The 23,649-nt window shown below is 46.8% G+C and overlaps 1 long non-coding RNA gene across 1 annotated transcript in view; it reads right to left on the bottom strand.

Annotated features, from left to right (window-relative positions):
• Nucleotides 1-13,925: 13,925 nt before the first annotated feature.
• Nucleotides 13,926-23,649, bottom strand: part of LOC125909335 (uncharacterized) — a 44,675-nt gene continuing 34,951 nt past the window's right edge. Inside the window, exon 2 of the long non-coding RNA XR_007453660.1 lies at nucleotides 13,926-15,449. This is a non-coding gene — a long non-coding RNA (uncharacterized LOC125909335). The remainder of the gene's footprint in view (nucleotides 15,450-23,649) is intronic.

Here is a 23,649-nt window from a genome sequence, read left to right as displayed (position 1 = left end):
ACTGGATGGTTAAACCAACAGAAATGTATTATATCACAGCCTGGAATCCAGAAGTCTGAAATCAAGGTATCAGTAGGGATATTCTCCATCTGAAGACCCTAGAGGAGAATCCTTCCTCACCTTTTCCAGTTTCTGGTGGCTCCATGCATTCCTTTGCTTGTGGCTGCATAACTCCCATCTCTGTGTCTGTCTTCACAGGGACTTCTCTTTGTGTCTCTCCTTTGTCTCTTAAAGGACACTTGTCATTGGATTTAGGATCTACCCAGATAATCCAGCATGATCTCACGTCAGATCCTTAATTATATCTGCAAAAACCCTTTTTCCAAATAAGGTCACATTCACAGGTTCCAGGGCTTAGGACTACAGTATATCTTTTGAAGGACACAATTTAACCCAATGTAGCCTCCAAATGGAGAAGGGTGGAAAGGTGTACAAAATCCTACCCATCCTTAAAGCCCAGGTCATCATTTTGCAATCTATATAAATATTGAATCATTATGCTGTGCATCTGAAATTAATATGTCAATTATACTTCAATTTTAAAAAATGCCTACATCAAATCCCACCTTACCCGGGCAACTTTGCCTCTTCATGCCACTCAGATATCGTCCCCACTGGGCCATCTAGTTATTCCTGCACTGTTCATGTGTTCTCTTCCTACCTCTAGCCCGCCAGGCTGCATCAGAATCACCTAAGGAGCTGATTAAAAAATATACGTTTCTGACCTCCCTGCCCCAGCCCCTATATTTTATTGTCTCTGATGCCAGAGGCAGGCTTTCTGGGCACGGGGCCCTGGATTGTGCGTTTTAGATCATTTCCCAGGGGAACCTTATGCCCCAGAGGTTTGAGAAGCCTCATGCTACGCCGTGAACTCTATGACCCATTCTCTCGGCTGCATCTCTAGATGTCTTACATTTACTTAAGCTGATGTGAGGTGGGAGGTGCGCATGTGGGCCTGGCGTCAGAATGCCTGAGTTCTGTCATCTACCATATGACTCCAGACTGATTACCAAACCCTCTATATTTCTGCTTCCTGTATAAATGAGGATAAGTGTAGTGCCTTCTCATAGGGTTGGGGGGGTGGGGGAAGGAGGATCAAATGAAATAAAACATCTGAAACATAGAAAGGAGTCTGGCACATACTCGGCACTCAGGAAATTTAAGTTGTCATGAAACAGAACAGGTTGGCAGTGGCTTATTTTTTCACAATATTCCTAGATCCCTCCTTCCCAGGAACAAACCCTAATCTTTCTACCATCGGCAATTACTGCTCATTTTTGTTGAGCCTTTCTCCTTTCCAGGCACCATGTTAAGCTCGGTGCACACACTTTATCTCATTTCACCTGCACAATGATGATATAAGACAGCTGGTATTATTCTCTCCCATTTTATGGCTCAGGAAACTGAGGGTCAGACATGCTAAGAAATTTCCCCAAAGTCCCACATTCAGTAAATGGTGAGGTGGGGATGTGAAGTATCAGCTTGGGTCCCCGGTCCCACTGCTTCCCTGAACTTGCACCCCACCCCACCCCCACAAGGCATTCCCTGTACCCTCATCAGGCCCAGCTACCTCTCCGAACCAGCTTCCTAAACCTCCCCTGCCGTTTCCCCACACCAAATCTCATCTTTTCTGATCCCTCCAAGCCATGCTTCCATGCTTTGCCTTCTTGGTATGGGACTCTTCAAGAAAATGTCCTCTTCTCAGAGGTATTGAATCTAGTCCTCTTTCTCCTCCAACTTCCCGGAAGCTCCTTTAAATCCCACATCTGCCCCCAAGTTCTCCCAAACCTGATGTCCTCCCTCACCTCTCGCGCAGCCACTGACTAGTTTCTCCTACAACCTCCAGGTGGTCCTTGTATCCACTGAGAGCCTGCCTTCCCCTTCCTTCCTTATTTCTGTAGCTTCTTCAGGTGGGGGAAACCTGTAGGCCTGGATGCCAGGGAAGTCAACAACCAGTCAACCCCCAAAATCTTCCTCCCATCCTCTCCTAAATCCCGGGTCTCTCAGCCACCCCTAATTCTTCCCTCAGCCCCTGTAAGGGAGGAGCCTTTCACCCTGCCCCATTCTGCTGCCCACCCTCCCACTTCTTGTCCCTGGTCCAGGGCATGGGGCCACCATGGCACACAGACCTTATCACTGCACAAACACTTCCTCTTTCCCCAATACTGGTTCTCACACAATAGGTAATCAGGGTAAACTTCCTCTGACAATTTGCTGAGCAAACACTCACTACGCCTCTGCCCTGTGCTGAGCCCTGTGGGGAATCCAAACTTGGTCTCCACCTTGAGGAGCCTTGAATCTGGTTGAGCTAAAGCCCAGAAATGAGTATCAGATGCTCTGATGCTTTGTGGCCCAGCACCCCTGGGTTCTAATCCCATTTCTGCTCTATACCAGCTGCATATACCTTGGAACAAGTTACTTCCTACCCTTTCTGATCTGGAGTGTCCTTAGCTCTGAAACGAGAATAACGCTGCCTAGGTGTGCTGTGAGAGCGAGCTAAGATAAGATCCATAAAGGGCCTGGCAGAGCACCAGAGATAAAGACATTAGCTCCAGAGTTCCTGGGGGAGGTGGGGTGGGGAGAGGTCTGCCAGGAGCCCCGGGGTTCCTTCAGGTGGAAGAGGAATGTGGTTTTAGGAGTGGCTTCCTCCAGGGACTGAATTCTGCCTTGAAAGCAAATGCTTGAAGAATGGCTTCTTTCTCTAGGCCCTGCTCTTGTGAGGTCTAAGAGTAGATGTGGGGCCACCTTTAAGGTAGAAACTGAGTGGTCCCTGCATATGACAGGGTCAGCCAATCACTTAGTCAACAAGAACCTTTAGCGACTCCTGTGTAAAGGAACACAAATGATGTATAAAACGTAACCCTGGGGTGCCTGGGTGGCTCAGGTGGTTAAGCGTCCTACTCTTGGTTTCGGCTCAGGTCATAATCTCACAGTTCGTGGGTTCGAGCCCTGCATTGGGCTCTGTGATGGTGGCTCAGAGTCTGTTTGGGATTCTCTCTCTCCTTCTCTCTCTGCCCCTCTCCCACTTGCACTGTCTCTGTCTCTCTCAAAATAGAATAAATAAACTTAAAAAAAAATAAGTAACCCTGTGGTTAAACAAGGAGCATGGCGGGGGGGGGGGGGGGCGGTGGTTAATCAAAATATGTCCATCTGCAACAACAAGAGAACATGATAGGATTAAGTTGATTTCCTATGTAAGTGCTAACTCTGGGGTCAAGTCCTAAAATGAGAGACCACTGTAGGCCTTGAGTAGTTGGGAAATTTCTCACTGTTAAGTATGTAAAATCACAACAAGCCAGGCAAAGCAACCAGCAAGATGTCAAGACCCAAAAGCAGCTCCTTCTCTCTGCCCCTCCGTCAAAACATGTCGGCAAAATGGACAACCTTTTACCCTCCATATTTTGTTCTTTCTTGCTACCGAAGGGGTTGTTTTGTGCTCTGGACTGAGTTTGCAGGAAACATGGAGGAGGGAGAGGACAGAGGGGGGCGAGGGTCTGGGTGCTGATAGGGGGCACAGAATGCTGGGCAAGGGGGAGTAGCAGGACGTGGCAAGCCGGTTCCTGGGTTCAAATGGGGTGACCTGGGGAAAGGGGTGCTGCTGATTACCCCTCTGCTGAAGGAAGATTCTAGAGAAGGATAACCAAGAGGGAGCACAGTGCGGTGGCAGACGGAGCCCCAGCATTGGTGCAAGGCTGACTCAGTTTTCATCGGGCCCTCAGCACTGGCCAGCTGTGTGACCTGGCCAAGCTACTCTACCTCTTTGAATCTCAGCTACCGAGTCCCTAAAAGAGAATGACCACATCTGTTTCATGGAGTTTTTGTGAGAACTGTAAATTATAGAGCACAGGGCCTGCCAGAATGTAGGTGATGGAGTTCCCTCCCCCTCCCCCCGCCCCAAGCTTCTAAGAATGCTTCAGAAATACAAGACTGGGGGCGCCTGGGTGGCGCAGTCGGTTAAGCGTCCGACTTCAGCCAGGTCACGATCTCGCGGTCCGTGAGTTCGAGCCCCGCATCAGGCTCTGGGCTGATGGCTCGGAGCCTGGAGCCTGTTTCCGATTCTGTGTCTCCCTCTCTCTCTGCCCCTCCCCCGTTCATGCTCTGTCTCTCTCTGTCCCAAAAATAAATAAAAAATGTTGAAAAAAAAAAGAAATACAAGACTGATTATACTCAGTGTCTGGCTCCCTCCCTCCGCCCCCCTGCCAACCTGTGGTTAACTTAGAATTAAACTGCTTATAGGAAAGCCCTTCCAGTGCTCAAATTCTCTGGTGATGCATGTGGACTGGGTTGGGGAGGACAGTCATCGGTTCACCTTCTGGGGACTTGGTCAGACAGAGGCTCTGACAGTCCACACAGTGCTCCTGGATGCAAGGGCCTGTTAGACGGGGCCCCGAAGGGGTTTGGGGGCATGCCCAGAAGCCTGACAACCCCTTTCCTATCCAGAGTTCCCGAAGCATCAGGTTCTTTCCTTCCCTTTGCTTTGGGTGATGGTGGGTGTGGCAGTGGGGGTGGAGGGTGGGGTAACTTTCGTAGGAGGAAGAGTTGCTGGCTGGTCCCACGAGAGTGGGTGTGCAGGGAAGCTCCACTGAAAAAGGACATTGTAGTAATGGGATGTGTGACGCTGGAAAGCCGTCTCGGGCCCTGGAGAGTTCACCCAGACACCGTGATTCTTAACTCTGGATGCCTACAAAATACCCCGGGGGAGTTTTGTAAAGAAAATCCCAAGAGCCGGCCCCCATCTATGAGATTCTGATTCTCTTGGCCCATGGGAGCGGCTGTGTGGATCCTTGGAATTTTAACTGTGCCCTCAGGTGACTGTGAACCGGTGCTCCCCAGGCTGGTGACCACCCCCAACCCCTGGGAATTCCCACGCCTTCGGCTGGAGCTGTTCTGTGCTCCTTTCTAATTCTGGGAGTCCACATGCCTGGAATGTGTATGTAGTCGGGTGCACTTGCTTCTATCCTCGCCCCTTGCAATCCACTCTGGGACGCAGTGGCCAGAGAGATGCTTTTTAAACCTAAGTCAGATCCCATTCCTTCCCCACTTCAGCGTCGTCAGTGTGTCACATTTAAATCCCAACACCTCACCCTGGCCAACAGGGCCCTGCCGTTTCCCCTCACTCTCGTCCTTCCTGGCCCTAGACCCTTTCTGTTTCCAAAAGCACCAAGCTGCGCCCCTCCCCCGCCCCACCCCCGCCCCTGGGGCTTTGCACAGGCCAAGCTTGTGCTTCGGTCTGGGGTGCTCCGCCCCGGGCTGGCTTGTGGCTGGCTCCTCCCCATCCTCTGTGCCTCAAAGCCCCTCTTTCCAGAGAAGCCTCCCCTGCTTGGTCCCTGTGGCCCTCCTTCTCCACACCCCTGCCTTCCTATCCCAACACAGGGAATACTCTCCAGCTAGAGAGTAAGATCTATGAGAAATGGGAACTTGTCTAACTGGCTTACCACGTGCCTGGCACCGATGGGTTCCCGATAACTATTTGTTGAACAAATGAGTGAATATGTACACGGAATATGTTTACACATTAAAATAATGTGTTTTTATGCACATGTTACCTGTACATAATGTGATCTGAGGTCTGGAGTGGAAATGAACGGAAGGTATCAGGGAAGAAGTTATCAAAGGAGAAGGGAAAGAAACATTTATTGAGCACTGACTTGGTGCCAGGCGCTGTTCTAGGGCTTTTCATTCCTTTGATCCTCATAACAAAATTCCAAGGATCCACAGTCATCCTGGACCAACGGCATCAGAATCTTGGAGACGGGGGCCAGCATTATTGTCCCCATTGCACAGATACAGAAACCGAGACCTAGAGAAGGAAAACTACTCCAAGTTAAACTATGAACAAGTGTCAGAGCAGTTTATTAAACCCAAGTTTATTGGACTCCAAGACGGTCTTATTCATTGCACCAATCTTGAAGGAGAAATTACCTTAATCATTACCTCTCTTTACTAACAGGGAATAAAAAAGCCTTTGGTGACTGTGGACCCAGATAGCAATGGCTAATCGGTGACTGGAGCTAATTTAGCAGAAGGAGCAAAATAGGTAAAGAAAGGAAAGAGAATTTATTAATAGTCTTGCCACTAGATCAATTTAAAATCGACCTTGTTTCTTAATTGTATTTGTGATCAGCTAAGAATTTGCACTCCTTCCCTTTTGTTAAAAAAAAAAAATTATAGTTTGCTTGACTTAAGTTCTCGGAACTTACTACTTATGAGTAAGATTTCCTGGGTCATCAGAATGTTCTGAGGGTACTAATAACCTTTCTGAACATCAAAATGCATAACCCAGAGGGTTATGTAAACCCAAAGATATTTGGCCTAATTAATGATCGGTGAGCTAGTTCATTTGGGTCTCTATCTAAAACTTCCAAAGCTAATTTCTAGCCAAAGGAGTGGAATATATCTTTAGAATGTGCTTTAAAAATATCCCCAGGGGATATGAGCACCTGGGTGGCTCAGTCGGTTGAGTGTCTGACTCTTGGTTTAGGCTCAGGTCATGATCTCACGGTTTCATGGGTTCAAGCTCTGCACCCAGTTCTGCACTGGCAGCGTGGAGCCTGCTTGGGATTCTCTGTCTTCCTCTCTCTCTGCCCCTCCCCCACTCAGGCTTTCTCTGTCTCTCTCAAAATAAATAAATGAACTTAAAAAATATATATATATATATACCCCCAGAACTTGGTTTATACCCAGATTTTCAAAAATCTTAATCTCTAGGAAACTTTTCTGCTCTGAGCCACAAAATGCCTTTTATTATTTTTAAATGTCAGAGCTGGTTCTCTCAATGAAATCTGATCAAAATACATCAAGCCATCTACCACGGTACAGAGATGACTGAGACACCCTCTTTGCCCATAAAATGCAAACAGTGGAATACCTAGCTTGCAGGGATTGTCACACAGAGGTTTAAGTTTAGTTAGAGAAGGACCATCAAGTGAGATGTAAACACAATGGAATGAATCCTGTAGCATGGGATGAGAAGTTTGCATGGTTCATTCTGGAGACTATGAGGAGCTATATTAATTAGGGCTCTTCCGTTTCAACAGGCAGGAACCAATTCTGAGTTAACCGGACAGAAAATGGGGGCAATCCGTTAGAAGGATATCGGGGAGTTTACAGAATTGAAGGAAGAACTGATCAGGCAGGAGGAGATCTCCAGAGTATGAACTCATGACTCAATTTCAAACCTCCCCTTCCTGAATCCCCACTGAAAATTCAGACGTCCAGGAGAGTCTGATTGGCATCGCTTGGGTCTTGTGCCCACCTCAGAGGATCTAGGATTGATTGTCCTCCAGAATTTTGCAGAGCAGGGAGAGGGAGATCGTTCCCAAAGGAAGAGATGCCAGCCAGACCACCACTGGATGCTCTAGTAGCCACTGGATGCTTCTAAGCAGAAATGATGTGACCCAGCAACGTGGGCACATTTATTAACCCCTATGTTTGAAAACGAGGAAAACCGCAGTTTTGAGAGATAACATGACTTTTCTCAAGAGGGAGATCTCTTTTTGAACACCAAATCCTGTTTCTCTCTCCCATGCGATTTTCCTATTCTTTAGAACCATTGGTTCAGCTCTAAAGTGTTTAAAGAAAGAGAGAGGTAGGAGAGGAGTTAGCAAGCTGTTAGAGCCACAAAACATGGAAGGAGTGAACCAGGCTGGGCCAGTGGGAACAGGAAGGAAGCAACTAGACTTGAGACACAAGGGCTCAAAGAGTAGTTTGCAAAATAGACTGAGCATTTGAACCATCGGGCACCTCGTTAAAAACACCAATTCCGAGAGTCCATTTCTGGCGTGAACCAGAACGCGCCCTGGGTGGCGACGGAGAGTAAAACACACACCCAGCCTGTGGTGGTAATCGTTTTGCAATATATAAGTATATCAAATCAACATATCGTACACCTTAAGCTTACACAATGTTATATGTCAATTATATCTCATAAAGCTGGAAGACATTTAAAAAACACACACCCATCCCCGAGATAGGTGATGATTCTGCAGGCAGCTGGACACTGGTCTGTAGACAGGCATTTGGAAATCACTGACCTATTAGACCTTTTTTTCTAAATGTCCTCTGGTCCAGTTTCTTGTCTTATCTCCCTGCTGTTGCAGTTAAGAATTATCAAGGTATAGCTTTGGAGTCGTTGCAATTTGTACTCATTACGTTTAGAATCACATATCTGCAGTATCTCTTCTGAGGTCTGAGGGATGAGAATAAGGACAAAGAGGTAGGGTGGCTCCTGGCTGTCCCCTTATTTTGTCAGTGTGTCTGGGGCTTGTGGCTTTTGACAGGAACCCTTGGGAGATGACTTTGCCAGCTTTCCCTTTGAGGAGAGCAATCCTGGGCTCTTGCCCTCCCTTTCACTGTAGTAGGTCTCCATAACAAACACACCCAAGTCTGGTATTTCTGAACTTGTGGCTCTGTGCTGAATACATGCTGTTCCTAGATCGAGGCTCATTTTTCAGTTTCTCCTCCCCACCGTACCCTTTGGTCCTGCTGATGGGCTGATTCAGCCTTGATGTGTGATAACCTCCCTGCAGGCTCTGGGAGTTCTCTCTGTGACACTGTGGCGCAGTTTAGACTTCCAGTAATATCTGGAGGCAAAAGGAAAGGTGGTGTTTGGGAGTGGGGCCGGGTATAGGTTGAAGAACAGGATTTTTGATCTCAAGTCGCTCCCCGTCGCCATTTTTACAGTGAGGGAACTCATCAGAACGAGTCACTAGGCTAGAGATTCCCAAAGCTCGGTCATCTGAACACTATCCTCACGGTTTTTGCCAACTCTGTGTGCCATCTTTCTGTTATTTACTTAATATTTTTTGTAAGATCAATTGACATGTTCTGCTGGAGTATTTGCTACCACTCTAGCCTTGCCATAAGCAACGCTGTTTATGAGTAATTTTTAACAATTTAGGTTATGTCATTCACGAAATCAGGCCTGATATGCTACCTGTAAATTTTCTTCTAATACACATTAAAATAAGTACACATCTGTTAAAATTGCGTAAATGTTCACCCGTGTACTATTCAAAATCCTCCCATAGAGGGAGGCATATGTATCATTAGGAATGTATGTATCACACTGTGGGGATGTTATCCTAGAAAAGCTCATGTGTTATGAGGCATGTGGCTCCATACTCCTCAATTCATCACAGTTTGGATGTCGACTTTGGCTCAGGTCATGATCTCGCGGTTCCTGGGTTTGGGCCCCGCATCGGGCTCTGTGTTGACAGCTCAGAGCCTGGAACCTGCTTTGGATTCTGTGTCTCTCTCTCTCTCTGCTCCTCCCCCACTCACACTCTGTCTCTCTCTCTCAAAAAAATTTTTTAAAAAAGAATATTTTTTGAGAAGGGTGCCTGTGTGGCTCAGCTGTTAAGCATCTGACTTCGGCACAGGTCATGATCTCATGGTTCATGAGGTCAAGTCCCACATCAGGTGAGCTCGAGTCCTGCTTTGGGTAAGCACAAGCCCTGCTTTGGGTGAGCCCCGCTTCTCTCTCTCTCTCTTTCTCTCTCTCTCTCTCACTCTCTCTCTCCCCTCTCTTTCTCTCTCTGCTCTTTGTTCACTTGTGCCCTCTCTCAAAACAAAAAAAGAATATTTTGAGAGTCTATTTAGTGAAAAACGATGCTTTTATACCCTCTTGCTGCAGAAGTTAAGTTTTAGAGCAGGAAACAGAAGCCACTCAAGGCTTTTAAACAAGCAATATATTTTAAACAAGCAATATATTAATAATTTTATAATTATGAAAAGGATTAGAGGACTGAGCACCCTCTTGGAATGAATACAAGAACACCGCAGAACTGGCCTGCCAGGGGAGCTGCAACTCCTCTAGAACCAGGAGGCTACTAATAAGACAGCTTGGTTTAAGAATTCACCACCATGGCTGTAATCCAGGGATCACTTACCACCTGTTCCTCATCTGTCACAAGTTCCACTTGGCACTTGTGGCTCTGGAAATTGAACACTGGAATGCTGCTGTAGATGTCCAAATGGCCTTGACATTTCTTGTCAGCAGAACATAGCCAAAGTATCAGGAAGGTGACCCCAGACTCTCTTCTGCCTTTCAAATCTCTCATGAGTACTTCTAATTAATGGAACTTAATTTATATCATTCAGAACCCTAGCACAAAGGAGTACGAGAAACAGAGTTGATAGCTCTCTAGCTTTTTTTTTAAGTTTATTTATTTATTTATTTTGAGAGAGAGAGAGAGAAAAGTGAGTGGGGGAGGGGCAGAGATAGAGGGAGGGAGAGAGAGAACCCCAAGTAGGCTCCACACTGTCAGTGCAGAGTCTGACGCAGGGCCCCAACTCACGAACTGCAAGATCATGGACTTGAGCCGAAGTTAGACTCTTAACCGAATGAGCCACCAATGCATGCCTATATATAGCTCTCTAACTTTTAAGAAGACCCAGTGAAAAAGTGGGACTGGATACTGAGAGCCAGCTAATCATATCCAATACATTGCCTGTCAGTGGCAGTTCTGCTGTGAACTAAGGAATCACTAAGCCAAGGGAAAACACAAGGTCAGTGCAAGTTCTTATATCGTCAAAGAGTTGCTCTTTTGTGAATTGGAAGTGTGGGTGTGTGTGTGTGTGTGTGTGTGTGTGTATGTGTAAAGGCAGGTGTGTGTAATCTGAAGGTAGACTCGCAAACGTACCAGCTAAGTCAATAGAAGTGACCTTGAGCACAAATTGACACGCCACACCCAAAACCTCAATGGCTCCTCACTGCCTGTAGAAGTGAAGTCTAGTAATAGCCTTGTGTTCTCTGCCTTTTGCAAGTTGGCCTTAACACCCAGCAGGTTCTGTGACCGCCCTTCACTCTAGGCAGAAAGGTCTAGAAATGGACAAGTTTCAGTCCTTCTCTCTGGTCTTTCCTGTCAACAGGGCCCCACCTGAAAGGCTGTTTCCTCTTCTCCACTTACTAGACCTTAATCTTCTTTCAAGGTCCAATTCTGTACTCCTTCCTCACTTCCTAAAACAGGCTTTCCTCTCTCACTCCCTGCTCCCTCTATTAGTACAAACTGCTTGCCTCATTTGGGACCTGGTTTCCACTCTCCGAATCACCCTTGCTGGTCTTCTTGTGACCTGTGACCTGCTTGAGAGGTGCTCAACCCTGTGTCCCTATTACACCTGCACTCCCATCCACAGCGCAGGAAACTGGAAGAAGGAAACCACCTTCATTCACCCTCGCTCCCACAGGAAGACAGAGACTTGGGAGGAGAGCGGTCTTGACTTAAGGACTGAATCCAGTAGATCCTTACATGTGATGACAGCAAAAACTTTAGCCAAACCATCAGCCGTGCCAAGAAAGTCTGGAGCTGAGGAAAATGGAACTTTTGTGCATATGATAAAGGAGGAACAGGTTGGCTTATGAGAGGTAGGAAGAAGTAAACCAGCGTGAGAAGGGAAGTTGGAGAGAAGAGAGGGCGAGGGGACCAAGAATCACAGAAGACCCTGAAGGAAAGAGGTGTTTAGTGCTACCAGGGGGACTCTGGGGTGCGTGTCTCAAACCTCAGTAAGGCCTGCTGCTTCCACCATAACACGAGTGGTTTTTTGTGCATAGGCCAGAATGGGATGGAACTCCAGGTCTGGACTGTTGTGGAACATCACAGGGCCCCTTTATGGGGATGGTGAGAAGATTCACAGACTGATCTAACACAGAGGAAAGAAGAGTTTGGCCCCAGAAGTAGCCAAGACCACCAGAATCCTACAGGAAATCAGATAGATCATGAGTGGGTATGAGACCTCCTTTGACTTCGTGCAATCACCACAGTGCTCGGGCATGCCTCCCGGGGGGTCATCAGAATGCAGACTCCATTTCTGCCCTTGCTACAAGTCTCCTTTGGAACTTTAGCTGCTGACCAAGCCCTGCCAGTTAGGATTCCAAACCTTCATTTAGATTCCTAGCTCTTGTAGTAGACAGAATTTCTGAAATGGTCCCCCAGTCCACATCCATAGATGTCCCAATCCCCCGAACCTCTGAATAGGATGAGAGATCATTCCTGTGGTTGTGGTATATTGTATGGCACAGTTGACCTTAAATTAAGACAGGGAGATCATCCAGGTGGGCCTGATCTAATCTCATGGCCCCTTAGTAGAGGAGAGCTCTCTGTGGCTGGTAGAGAAGAGGAAGTTGGAGATTCAGAGCACAAGGAGGGTGTGATGCAGTGTTGCTGGTTTTGAAGACGTTAGGGGCCACTTGGGAAGGAGTGTGTGTGCCATCTAGAACAGAGGGCAGACCCTGGCTGGCAGCCAGCAAGGTACATACATACATACTCTACAGCCATAAGGGACTGGGTTTTGCCAACACCTGGATGAGTTTAGAAGTGGGTTCTTCCTGGGGGGCCTCCACGTAAAAGCTCAGCTGGTTGATACCTTGACTTGTGGGAACCCAAGCAGAGAGTCCACCTGTGCCTGCTGGACTTCTGAGCTACAGAACTGTCACCTAATACATGGGTGTCATTTGAAGTTACTAAATTTTTGGTGATTTGTTATGCAACAAGAGAAAACTAATATATGTACCTCCCATCGCCCACATGGTGTTCACCTTAGCATCACCTCCTGGCTCTATGGGACTCACGCTTTTATCATAGGATGCTTTAGCTGGGACCCTTTCCCTTAACCCCTCAATATTGGTCACACTCTACTGATCCTACCTGAGCACAGGTCCGGCCTCCCTTGGACTGTTCCATCTGGAGGATCCTTGAGCTGTACCCACAAGGCCTCTGATGTATCATGCACCTCTTACCTCCAGTTGTTGAGTAAATACAATATGTAACTGACCCAACCTGGAGTCCCATATCTAATGGGATTGGGACATTTATTACCCATATCCTCAACACCTAGCATGGTGCCTAGCATATAGTTTGCGTTCAACAATACATGTTGATGATGTTGATGAATACAGAGAGAAGGAAATCTCTGGATCGTCACCATCAAACATTCCCAGTGTTGGCACAGGAGGCTGTAGCCATGTTACACTATGTGCAATTCTCAGGAGACACCATGGTCTCCTTTGCCCCGGAGTCCTCTACCCCTACCCGTTTTTCCTTCACCCTCACCCCCTGTACTTCCTCCCTCTTTCAAGTGGCTAAATCTTCTTATTCTCCAAGTCTCAGCTCAAATATAATATTCTCTGAAAATACTCTGGTCCCCCAGTTCAAGATTAGGCCCTCTCTTGTTCTCTAGCAGTACCCTATCATCGCGTATGCCTTTGTAACTGTAATTGCCATTTTGCTTGTCTGGAATCCCTACCAGACTCTATGCTCTGTGGTGGCGAGATGAGCTTGCTTTTCTGAGACTCTAGCACCTTACATAGTGTAGGTTCGCAATGGCCATGCTTCTTCATCGCCTGGGGATCTGTTAAAGTACAGATTCTGATCCCTATACCCAGGTGGGGCCTAGAATCTGCATTTCTTCTGCTGCTGGTCCATGAAACACACTTTAAGTAGCAAGGTAATAGGATAGGCACTCCCACCATTACCCCATTCTGGCAAAAAGTTTGCATGTAATAGAGGCTGGACAGGGTTTAGGGTGCAAGTAATGGCCACAGGTCAAAATTTCCCCTGTCATTGCTAAGCCAGCTGACTCACAGACAGACGTGAAACCAATAACCTTGGCCTTATTAGCAACTGAGCTAACGGCCACCAACCAATAAATAACAACATTTGGCTAATTTGCATTTCAAAATTGTTTCCTTCCCCTGCTCTCATTCTAGAGCAGGTGCTAATGAACCATGAAATGTCTAAAGCATTGGCAGCAAGGAGGAAAAGAGGCAGAATTGACCCATGCCTGAAGAATAATAATCCTTAAAAATCAAGAGCCACAAAATGCAATGTGGTATCTGGACTGGATCCTGGAACAGAAAAAGGGCATTAGGAGAAAAACTGCAAAATCACAATAAAGTAGGGAATTTAGTTAATAGTAGCGTACCGATGTTTGTTTCTTAGTTTTGACAAAGGTGCTATTAAGAGAAACTGGGTGAGGGGTATCTGGGAACTTTGTGTATTATCTTTGCAACTTTTCTGTAAATCTAAAATTATTCCAAAATTTAAAGTTTATGAAAAGAATCAAGAGCTAGACTGTACAGGATTTCTTTACTCTGTGTACTAATAGTATTATAAAGTTCTGAACATGTGGAACAATTGCTGTTGACTTAACAATAAAAAATTGGAAATCTGCACCTGAGTGGCTCAGTTGATTAAGCGTCAGAGTCTTGATTTCGACTCAGGTCACGAGCTCATGGGTTGTGAGACTGAGCCCCACGTCAGGCTCTGCACTAAGTACAGAGCCTGCTTGGGATCCTCTCTCCCCTCTTCTCTCTGCCCTTCCCCTGTTCGTTCTCTTTCCCTCTCTCTCAAAATAAATAAATAAACATTGAAGGGAAATGGGTGTTCATGGGGGAAAAAAATCTCCAAGCAAAACTAAGTAGCAATTAGGGAAGGAGACAGAGGGTGGTTGGCCCCAACAGCATACCAGGTAAGGTAGCATACCGGGAAACCTACATTCCAGAAGTGCTTTCACACATCATGAATTTCAAGATATTCTGACTGCTATTTCCTCCTGATTCATGCCTTCATTTCTTTAGTATCTCGGGAATTTCTTCACTCTTGAGAAGCTCTCGATTCAGGGTGGCTTTTGTTTATTTGTTTGTGTAACAGTGTTATCTTACAGACTTGGTCACCGTATCACATTTTTGCCTTAATTGTGTTTCCTTACGTGCAGAAACTCTAAGGCTGGTGAGGCCAGGGAACTGGAACGTATCCACCATTGCATGTGCAGCACCTGACTCCAAGTTGGGCACATGGCAGTTGCTTAGTAACTATTCGTTGGAGGGATGAATAAAAGAGGTGCTTCCGCATCTGACGTAAATTTCTGCCTGAAAAGCATGGATTTTCCAATGAGATTTCATTTTATAAATATATCCCTTTGGTAGACCTTGATGGTTCTTCCTAGGTCTTCAGGTCTTGGGAAAAAAAACAAACAAACAACTTGTCAACAGGCCCTTGCCAACTCTGGTGAATTCACAGGAAGTCATGAAGATACTATCACGTCTTATGGAAACAATGTCTTCTACTTAAGCAGTGCGTAAGGAGTGGGCTGGTCTCAGGAGGCTGCTTCCCAGGACCTACACTGAGGCCCAGACTCTGGGCTGACCACAGAGGTATTATCAGAGGCTGTGCAGTCAAAGGTTTGTACGTTTATTGCTTTCTCTGTTCTGCAGTCCCGGCTTCCTTAAGGAAGCTGCTTCTCTTTCACTCCAGTGTGGTGGGAGAGGAGCTCATGGTTCATCCACCTCCCTGGTAGACCTGTGACTCCTGCCAGGCCAGCCGGCCAGGCTTCTCTGTGGTTTTTAAAGCTTGGAGCCGGAGGAGAAGGGGAGTTGCCTTTTAGAACGTGGAACTGGGAGGATGTGATGCAGAGTCAGTGGTCTGCCAGCTTCTCTGCCATGTGGAGAAAATCTGCAGGAGAAGAGAAAGGGGGGTTGGTCAAGATTGGGAAATGGAGAGAGAAAGAGAGACCTAACATCCCTATTTGTGTCTGGATCCAATCATACTTCAGGCAACTTCAACCCCCTGAACTTCCCAGGCATGAGAGCCCCAAATATTCTTCTTTCTTAGCTGATTTGGGTTTCTGTCAGTTGCTGTGGAGAGTTCCATGATGCTGGAGAAAAGTGTGCAACTCCCTTCCCACATCTGATGATACTAGTACCCGCTCAGCCAGGGAAGCGGCTATCTGGGCCTCTGCTTGGCCGGGGTGCTGGGCAGAGATAGCCAGCCCTCCCTCCCCCCCAACACAGCTCAGGCTCTCCCTTTCATAGCAAGACTGTCACTGGGGGATGGCACCCCACCCACAGACTACAGGTCCTATCCTCTCTTCCATCTGTGTGGTAACGTGACTAGCTCTCACCAACGGAATGTGAGTGGTGGTGACAGGTGTTGCTTCCAGGCTGGAAGGCATTTAAGAAACAGTGGTCCCTTGGGACACCCGGGTGGCTCAGTCGGTTAAGCATCTGACTTCGGCTCATGTCATGAGCTCACTGTCTGCGAGTTCAAGCCCCACATCGGGCTCTCCGCTGTCAGCACGGAGCCTGCTTCTGATCCTCTGTCCCCCTCTCCCTCGCCCCCCCTCCTGCTCATGTTCACTCTGTCTCTCTCTCTCTCTCAAAATTAAATAAATATAAAACAATTAAGAAACAGTGGTTCCTTCATCGCTCTCTCCTTCCTCGCTACCTCCGAGCTGGATAAGGAGGATTCCGAGGCCCTCAAGGATGGCAGAGCCACAGCTGGAAGGAGGTTGGGTCCTGCCTTTGGGCCAGGAAAACTCCCATTTGTCTGTTATACGAGTAAGAAGTAAACTTTTATTAGGTTAAGCCACCGAAATGTTAGGATTTGCTTAAGGGAAGGAGGCCGAGAGACAGAAGAAGGAGAACTGCACTCTAGTCAAGTCCAAGGGACGATTTCAAGGATGGAAACAGGAGCCAAAGCTGAGCAACCAGGGAGGACTGGAGGGCGATAGTAAGTGAGGAATAAAAGCAGAGACAGATGCGAGGGAACAGCAAGCCAAGTGGGGGTGCGTGTGGATGGGCTGGAGGGCTGCCAGCAGCGTGGAACATGGGTGGGTCTTCTGGGTTGAGAGGGGCAGGGGTGGGGTGGGCAGGAAGCACAGGTAACATGGGGAATGGTGCCAGGTGTTGAGCCAGGGGGATGAGTCGAACCCACAAACAGGAAATCAGTCGATGACAGCAGAACATCCAAGGCTTGGGGACGAGTGGGGATGTAGAACAGGAAACACGTCAAGGCGAGTGGTTTAGAACTAACGACCGAGGTATTTTGGAAGCCTCATTCTCTGCGGAGTCCTAGGATGGAACTGGCAGGTAAACTGAAGGAGGGTAGCAGGCCAGGTGGGGATGAGGCCAAGGCAAGGGCACATGCCTAGCCCAAGGGGGCAGCTGCCTCTCAGCTCCTGCGGACTATTGCCATGTGGACATGTAGCCCCGATGTCTTCAGATCTTATCATTTTTTCAAGAAAAGCAGGAAATCCTGATTTGTGTGTGTGTGTGTGTGTGTGTGTGCGCGCGCGCGAAGTCTCTTGATTTTTAAATGCTGGCAACTAATAGAAAATTTTAAAAAACACCCTGTGGGCCAAACAAAACACATTCACAGGCTGAATTGGCCCACAGGCTGCCAGCTTTCGGCCTCTGGCTGAAAGGAAATGGGTAGAACCAGAAGCATGTAGAAAAACAAAAACAAAAAACATAACAATCATTCAGAGTGTCCCCGGATTTCCAAGCACCACAGGAAACAGAAGAGCTTTGCGACAATCACCCACAAAACACAATACGTCTGGTCTTCAGAAAAGCTACGGGCTTCTGGAAGTTGCCAGAGATATACCTCGTAGTCCCCCAAATCTGTTGCAGTTTCCTAAAACTTGAATCCATAGCTCTGATGGAGTATGCTCATTTTCTTTCATCCTTCTCTCGGGTGCGTCAGTTTTTAGGGTTACTTTCTTTTCTGAAAGGCCATCAACTTTATTTTGACAGCCGAGTTTCCAGTAAAAGCAATCACTTGAGTGAAGGCAATTTAGAGAAACAGAACTTGAGCCAAGTAAGAGCTTGGCTAACTAAATTTTACGATAGGAAATGCTTCCAGGCCAAAACCTCAAGAAGTGTTCAAAGGTTTTCAAAGACTGCATCCAGCTAGTGTAGTTTATTAACCTTGGCCTGTGTCTGAGCCAGGGTCGTGCTCAGAGGATGTGGCAAATGCAGAATCTGATTTTTTTTTTTTTTTAATGCGGTGTCTTAGAGGGTATGTATTAACGTGACTGGCTGCCGAACTCTTTATTGGTGCCCCAACTTAAACTGTAGTTCAAGGCTTTGCACACCCCAACTGTCCTGTTTGCCCAGGACTGACTAGTTTCCTGAGATGTAGGCCCTTCAGTACTAAGACTGGGACAGGCTTGGGCAGACCAGAACACCCTCCATCCATAGGGTCCTTTCCTCAGGGTTCATGCTATAAAGCGTTGACAGTTTCTCACACCTGAAACTAACAGACTATTGTATGTCAATTATACTTAAATTAAAAAAAAAAAAAGTTTTGCCACTTTTTGATTGTCTCCTAAAAAACAAAAACAAAAACCTCTCCCATCTCAACTGCAACGGCTATGTGCTCTCCTGGTTCTCTTCCTATTTCTCTAATTGTTCCTACTCATCTCCTTTTGGCTGCGATCTCTTCCTCCTCCTACCTCTCAACTGTGAATCGCACCTCAGGGTCCAGTCCTCGGGCTTCTGTTCTATTTTCTGCCCATCTCAGTGGACTCATCTTAACGTGGACGATTTCCACATTTAGATCCTGAGCTCACACTCTCACCCGAGATCCAACCCTCCAGCTCCGACGGCTTCACCAGCATTTCCCCCTGGGATGTCCTTGATCGTCTCAAGCCCTGAGTCATCATTATCTTCCAGCCCCATCCAGCTCCCACTTACTCACCAAGTGTCGTCTTCCATTCGAGGCAACACCACCTTTTCAAGCCTTTAGTCTCAAAATGCTAGAGACGCTAACTCCAAATTAGCACCTGCGCGCTACGCGTGTCCTCAGCAACTACCATACTGCTGGGCACATTGGAAGGGCTCAGTAAATGCTCCGTGAATCAAATCGGATCTTGGGGAATGAGTCCGAGGAGGAAACCTGTAATAGCATGCTATCAGAGGCTCGCAATGTCCAAGTCACTACCCAGAATTTGTAGGGAGAAGCAAAGTGAAGGTCTGACCGACCTTCTGCCGACACAGCTAATTTAAATCTTTACCGAAGCAACTTCAACCGTGGTGTCATGAACACGCTATGAAGACGCACACAGTTGTGTCTTTCCACAATGTCAGCTTTATTCAGTCATAAAGCAAGGCTAAAGGAATTACAAAGGAGGTTTGGAGGAGTGCCTGGGTGGCTCAATGGGTCGAGCAATCGACTTTGGTTCAGGTCACGATCTCGCGGTTCATGAGTTTGAGCCCCATGTCGGGCTTTGCGCTGACAGTGGGAAGCCTGCTTGGGATTCTCCGTCCACCTCTGTCTCTCCCCCTCCCTCCCTCACGCTCGCTCTCTTTCAAAAATAAACATTTAAAAAAAAAAAAAAAGCAGCTTTGGGATTCCAAACTCAATGACATTTCCCCGGGTGATTAACTTGGCTTCTTCCAGGCACACACGGCAGAACACAAGATGAGCCACACAACAAACAAGATAGAACAAGGGGTAGGAAGTTAACAAACCAAGTGTGAAGTCAATCTGTGTGTGCGTGCGGTTGAGATAAGGCCTCAGTCCGGTCCGGGTCAGCTCTCAGCACTTACGGCTTATCATGTTCAGGCAGTGAAGGATCTCGGTTCTGTTCCGAGATCAACTGGGCAGGGCCTTCAGTGGCAGCTGCCTTTTTGAAGTGATCAGACAAAGAGGGGTCATGTCTGAAGAGTCTGACCGTTTGCTGCAAAAATCTTCCCTTTTTTGAAAGGGATTTAATTGATCTTGGGTCCCTGCAGACCTCCTCTGCTTCTGCTTAACAGGTCCAAGTGAGTTGTCAGCTGACTTTGGTCTCGGTGATAATCTGGTAGCTGCAGTACCCTTACCTGCTGTGTCATTGCTCGAAACGGGCCTCTGCTTGACATGAGTGACTCCATCTTGCTCTCTACACAGAAACATTTGACCACCTATGAGTTAAATAAACTCAAGGGTTATTAAATTTCTAGCTCACTTTTTATGGTGTTGATTTTTTTTTTTTTTTCAGGCAGAGTCAAAGATATTTCCAAGGTTCCAGACGATTATAAGGATTAACGTGAAAAATACGGATTTTACTCTACTGGTTTATTTGCTGGGTTCCTGACAAAAGGAACTTTTAATTACCAAATGCTCAGAATCAGAGCAAAGCTAGTGGCTATAAACCAAGTCTTTCCTCTTCCGTCCTCTACCCTTTCCTAGGTTCTTAGAAGACAATCACTTTATTTTGTATTCTTTTTCAACGTTTATTTATTTTTGAGAGAGAGAGAGAGAGAGAGAGAGAGAGACAGAGTGTGAGCAGGGGAGGGGCAGAGAGGGAGACACGGAATCCGAAGAAGGCTCCAGGCTCTCAGGACAGAGCCCAATGTGGGGCTCAAACCTACGAGGTGTGAGATCAGGGCCTGAGCCAAAGTCAGAAGCTTAACCGACTGAGCCACCCAGGCTCCCCGAGGACAGTTGCTTTAAAAATACTCCTGAAATAGGGGCACCTGGGTGGCTCAGTCGGTTAAGCTTCCAACTTCAGCTCAGGTCATGATCTCACAGTTCGTGGGTTTGAGCCCCACATGGGGCCCTGTGCTGACAGCTCAGAGCCCAGGCCCTGCTTCGGATTCTGTGTCTCCCTCTCTGCTCCTCCCCTGCTGTCTCTCTCTCTCTCTCTCTCTCTCTCTGTCTCTCAAAAGAAATAAACATTAAAAAAAAAATACTTTTGAAATAGATCTATAGCATGTTTTGATGGGGACCAGCAGCTTGGAAATAATGCTGCTTAGGGAAATTCTCCCCCAACAGGTCTTCCTTTTCAGATATCCCCAAGTCTGGGGATTCCTCAGAACCCCTTTTATTTGCATTTGTAAAGCACAAACATAACTTAGACCCGAGTTAGTCAACCTTAGGCACTATTGACATTTGGGGCTGGATGATTCTTTGACAAGGAAGGTGCTTTCCTGGGCATTCTGGGGTGCGTAGCGGCATCCTAGGCTTCTACCCACTGGATGCCAGCCTCACACACACACCCCCTCCACTTATCACAGGCAAAAATGTCACCAGGGGTTGCCAAATGTCTCCTGAGGGACAACTTGCCCATAGTTAATTCTTTTACTCAGAAACAATAGTGGAGCCCGTTTACCTATACTCCTGAAATGTCTCTTTGTTATTTGAATCTCTCTGGCCAAGACCCAGACAGTTGCATTCCCAGGGTTGGGAGGAGAGAATTATCTCCAGGCTGGGCCCAAGGCTGGACCTGACAGGCCCATCCATCAAGGAGGCTCTAATTGGACCCATTACCTTATCTGAGAGCAAATTCTCCTCTGAAAGATCACCCTGCACCACAGTGCCTCTGGGGTAATTTGCTCTGGGGGATGGGACGGAGCTGGGTGCTGGAGAGGGAAGGTCAGCTGGGCTCTAAGATGCCCTCGAATGGGTGGCCTGAGTCAGCAGAGCTGCTCCGGGCCTCGGGGATTTCCAGGGGGAACTGGGTGGACAGAATTCCCCCTGGATGATGGTCTAGACAGGGCTCACCCTTCCCTCTGCTCATCAGGGGTTTCTGCTTCCCCTTTAGGAAGAGGAAACACCCTGGCTGTTTATTTTGGGGCTGCAGATCTGTTGTGAATAAGCCCCAGGACGGGCAGCGGGACAAGTCTTCTGCGTGTGGGGCATTTTAGGAAACAGGCTGCACTGACTGCAGCCCTTGCCAGAGGGCTCCAGGGGGGCCAGTAGATGAATTACGAACAGGAAGATAATGCCTGGGATCAAATCCAGTAAATAAGAAAATGTAACTTAAAACCAGTTTAGAGTTCTTGCTAACTTTCCAAATCTTAAAAAAGCAATTGTTAGAAAATACATAATCCCATAGCCACCGACAGCCATTTATTGAAATACCTTCCATGTGCAAAACAGCTGGGCTCGTATACATACTATTACATAATTTTTCCACTTAAAATATGTCTCCTAAACACGATTTCATTTTACTAATTATATATGCTCTATCACTTTTTAAAAAGCAATCTCTATGCCCAATGTAGGGCTCAAACTTACGACCCCTGAGATCGAGTCGTGTGCTCTATCACTGTTAAGGACTAAAAAATTTTTCTTTTTTTTTTTCCTTTCAGCTTATTTATTTATTTATTTTGAGAGAGAGACAGAGGGCATGAGCAGAGGGGCAGAGAAAGAGAGAGAGAGAGAGAGAGAGAGAGAGAGAGAGAGGCTCAAGCAGGCACCATGCTTAGGACAGAGCCCGACGCAGGGCTCGAACCCTTGCCATCTCAAGAACCATGAGCTAAAGCTAAAACCAAGAGTTGATGCTTAACCAACTGAGCCACCCAGGCGCCCCTAAAACCTTTTTCTGTGGTACAAATATGCCATAATTATTTCAACTAAAATCTATACCCAAATATTTTAGTTGTTCACATTTTTGCCATTATAAAGGATGCCTGGGAGGCGCCTGGGTGGCTCGGTGGGCTAAGCACGGCTCAGGTCATGATCTCATGGTTTGGGTTGTGAGTTCAAGTCCCAGGTTGGGTTCTGCGCTGACAGCTCAGAGCCTGCAGCCTGCTTCGGATTCTGTGTCTCCCTCTCTCTCTCTGCCCCTCCCCGACTTGCGCTCTGTGTCTCTCTCAAAACAATGAATAAACATTGTAAGAAATTAAAAAAAAAAAAAAAAGGATGCCTGCCACAAACATATTTGTGCAGAAATTCTTTCTTATGCTTTTCCCAATTATGTTCTCTAAAACTTTTCATTCATTTTCTTTCTTCCTTTTTCCACCTTTCTTCTCTCTTGCTTGCGCCCTCCTCCACCCAAATGAATGTCGACACCTAGTACACATATTTGTACGCCTTTCTCTGTGCCCAAGCAACGACGTGCAGCCTATGTACGCACAGGGGGCTGATTTGTTTGGTCACCTGTTTAAGAGTAACGGAGTGCTGCCCCAGATTCTGAGTGATTTGGTTTTCTCTCTTGATGAGAAACCCTCTACCTCTAGCAGGTTCTTTCCTAATAAGTTATTTATTTCAATTATGTATATATATTTATATTAATTAATTAACTAAAATAAATAAATGAATGAATTAATTAATTAAATAAACTTGTACTTGTTCTGTGGCAGCCAAGAAACATAGCAGACTTTATTTGCTGTTTTCCAAACACCCCGAATACTTTCCTGCCTCTGTGCCTTTGCTTATGCCATTCACCTTGCCTGGAATGCCCTTCCACCCGCCTCACTTATCCAAGCTCTACTTATCGCTTAAGGCCCAGTTCCAATCCCGCTTCTTGCCTGTAACTACCTCTGAAGCCTCCAGCTGGAAGTCAGCTTGTCCTCAGGACATTTTTATTCTCTGCATTCCTCTCATTCATTTCCTTGCAGTATTCGGGTTTAAGCTTTTAAAATCTGAATTTGAAAAGCTCCTGGGGACAGGGACCGCACCTCATGTGTCTTGTGTTACCACAGGGTTCAGCACCATCACCCGTAATGTACTCAAATAGCCAATAGCCATGGAACCCAAGAACGAATGAAATGAATGAATGTGTGAGCGCACGCGCGCGCTACTCTGTCACCCGAATGCTCCCTACGGAGAGTTTCAGAAACAGATTCGAACCCGGGAAGATTCGGAACACTTTGAGAGACAGATATTTTAGAGGTTCTTTATAATATTTTGTCCTCGTTGGAAAGCATTGCCTTGTGGAAAATACAAAAAGGCACGAAGAGTAAAATGAAGATCACCCCTCCTTCAGTCAGGTGGAGAAAATTCACCATTAACATTTTAGTGTATATCTTTTTAGTGTTTCTACGCATATATGAACTTATAAGATATGATATATACATGTATATGTGCATGTATACATGTATGCACACCACACACACAACTTTAAAAATTGGGGGGGGGTTGGCGCCTGGGTGGCTCAGTCTTT

This window comes from Panthera uncia, assembly GCF_023721935.1.
Source record: "Panthera uncia isolate 11264 chromosome B3 unlocalized genomic scaffold, Puncia_PCG_1.0 HiC_scaffold_1, whole genome shotgun sequence".
NCBI lineage: Eukaryota > Metazoa > Chordata > Mammalia > Carnivora > Felidae > Panthera > Panthera uncia.
This window is presented reverse-complemented; position numbering and strand designations above follow the sequence as displayed.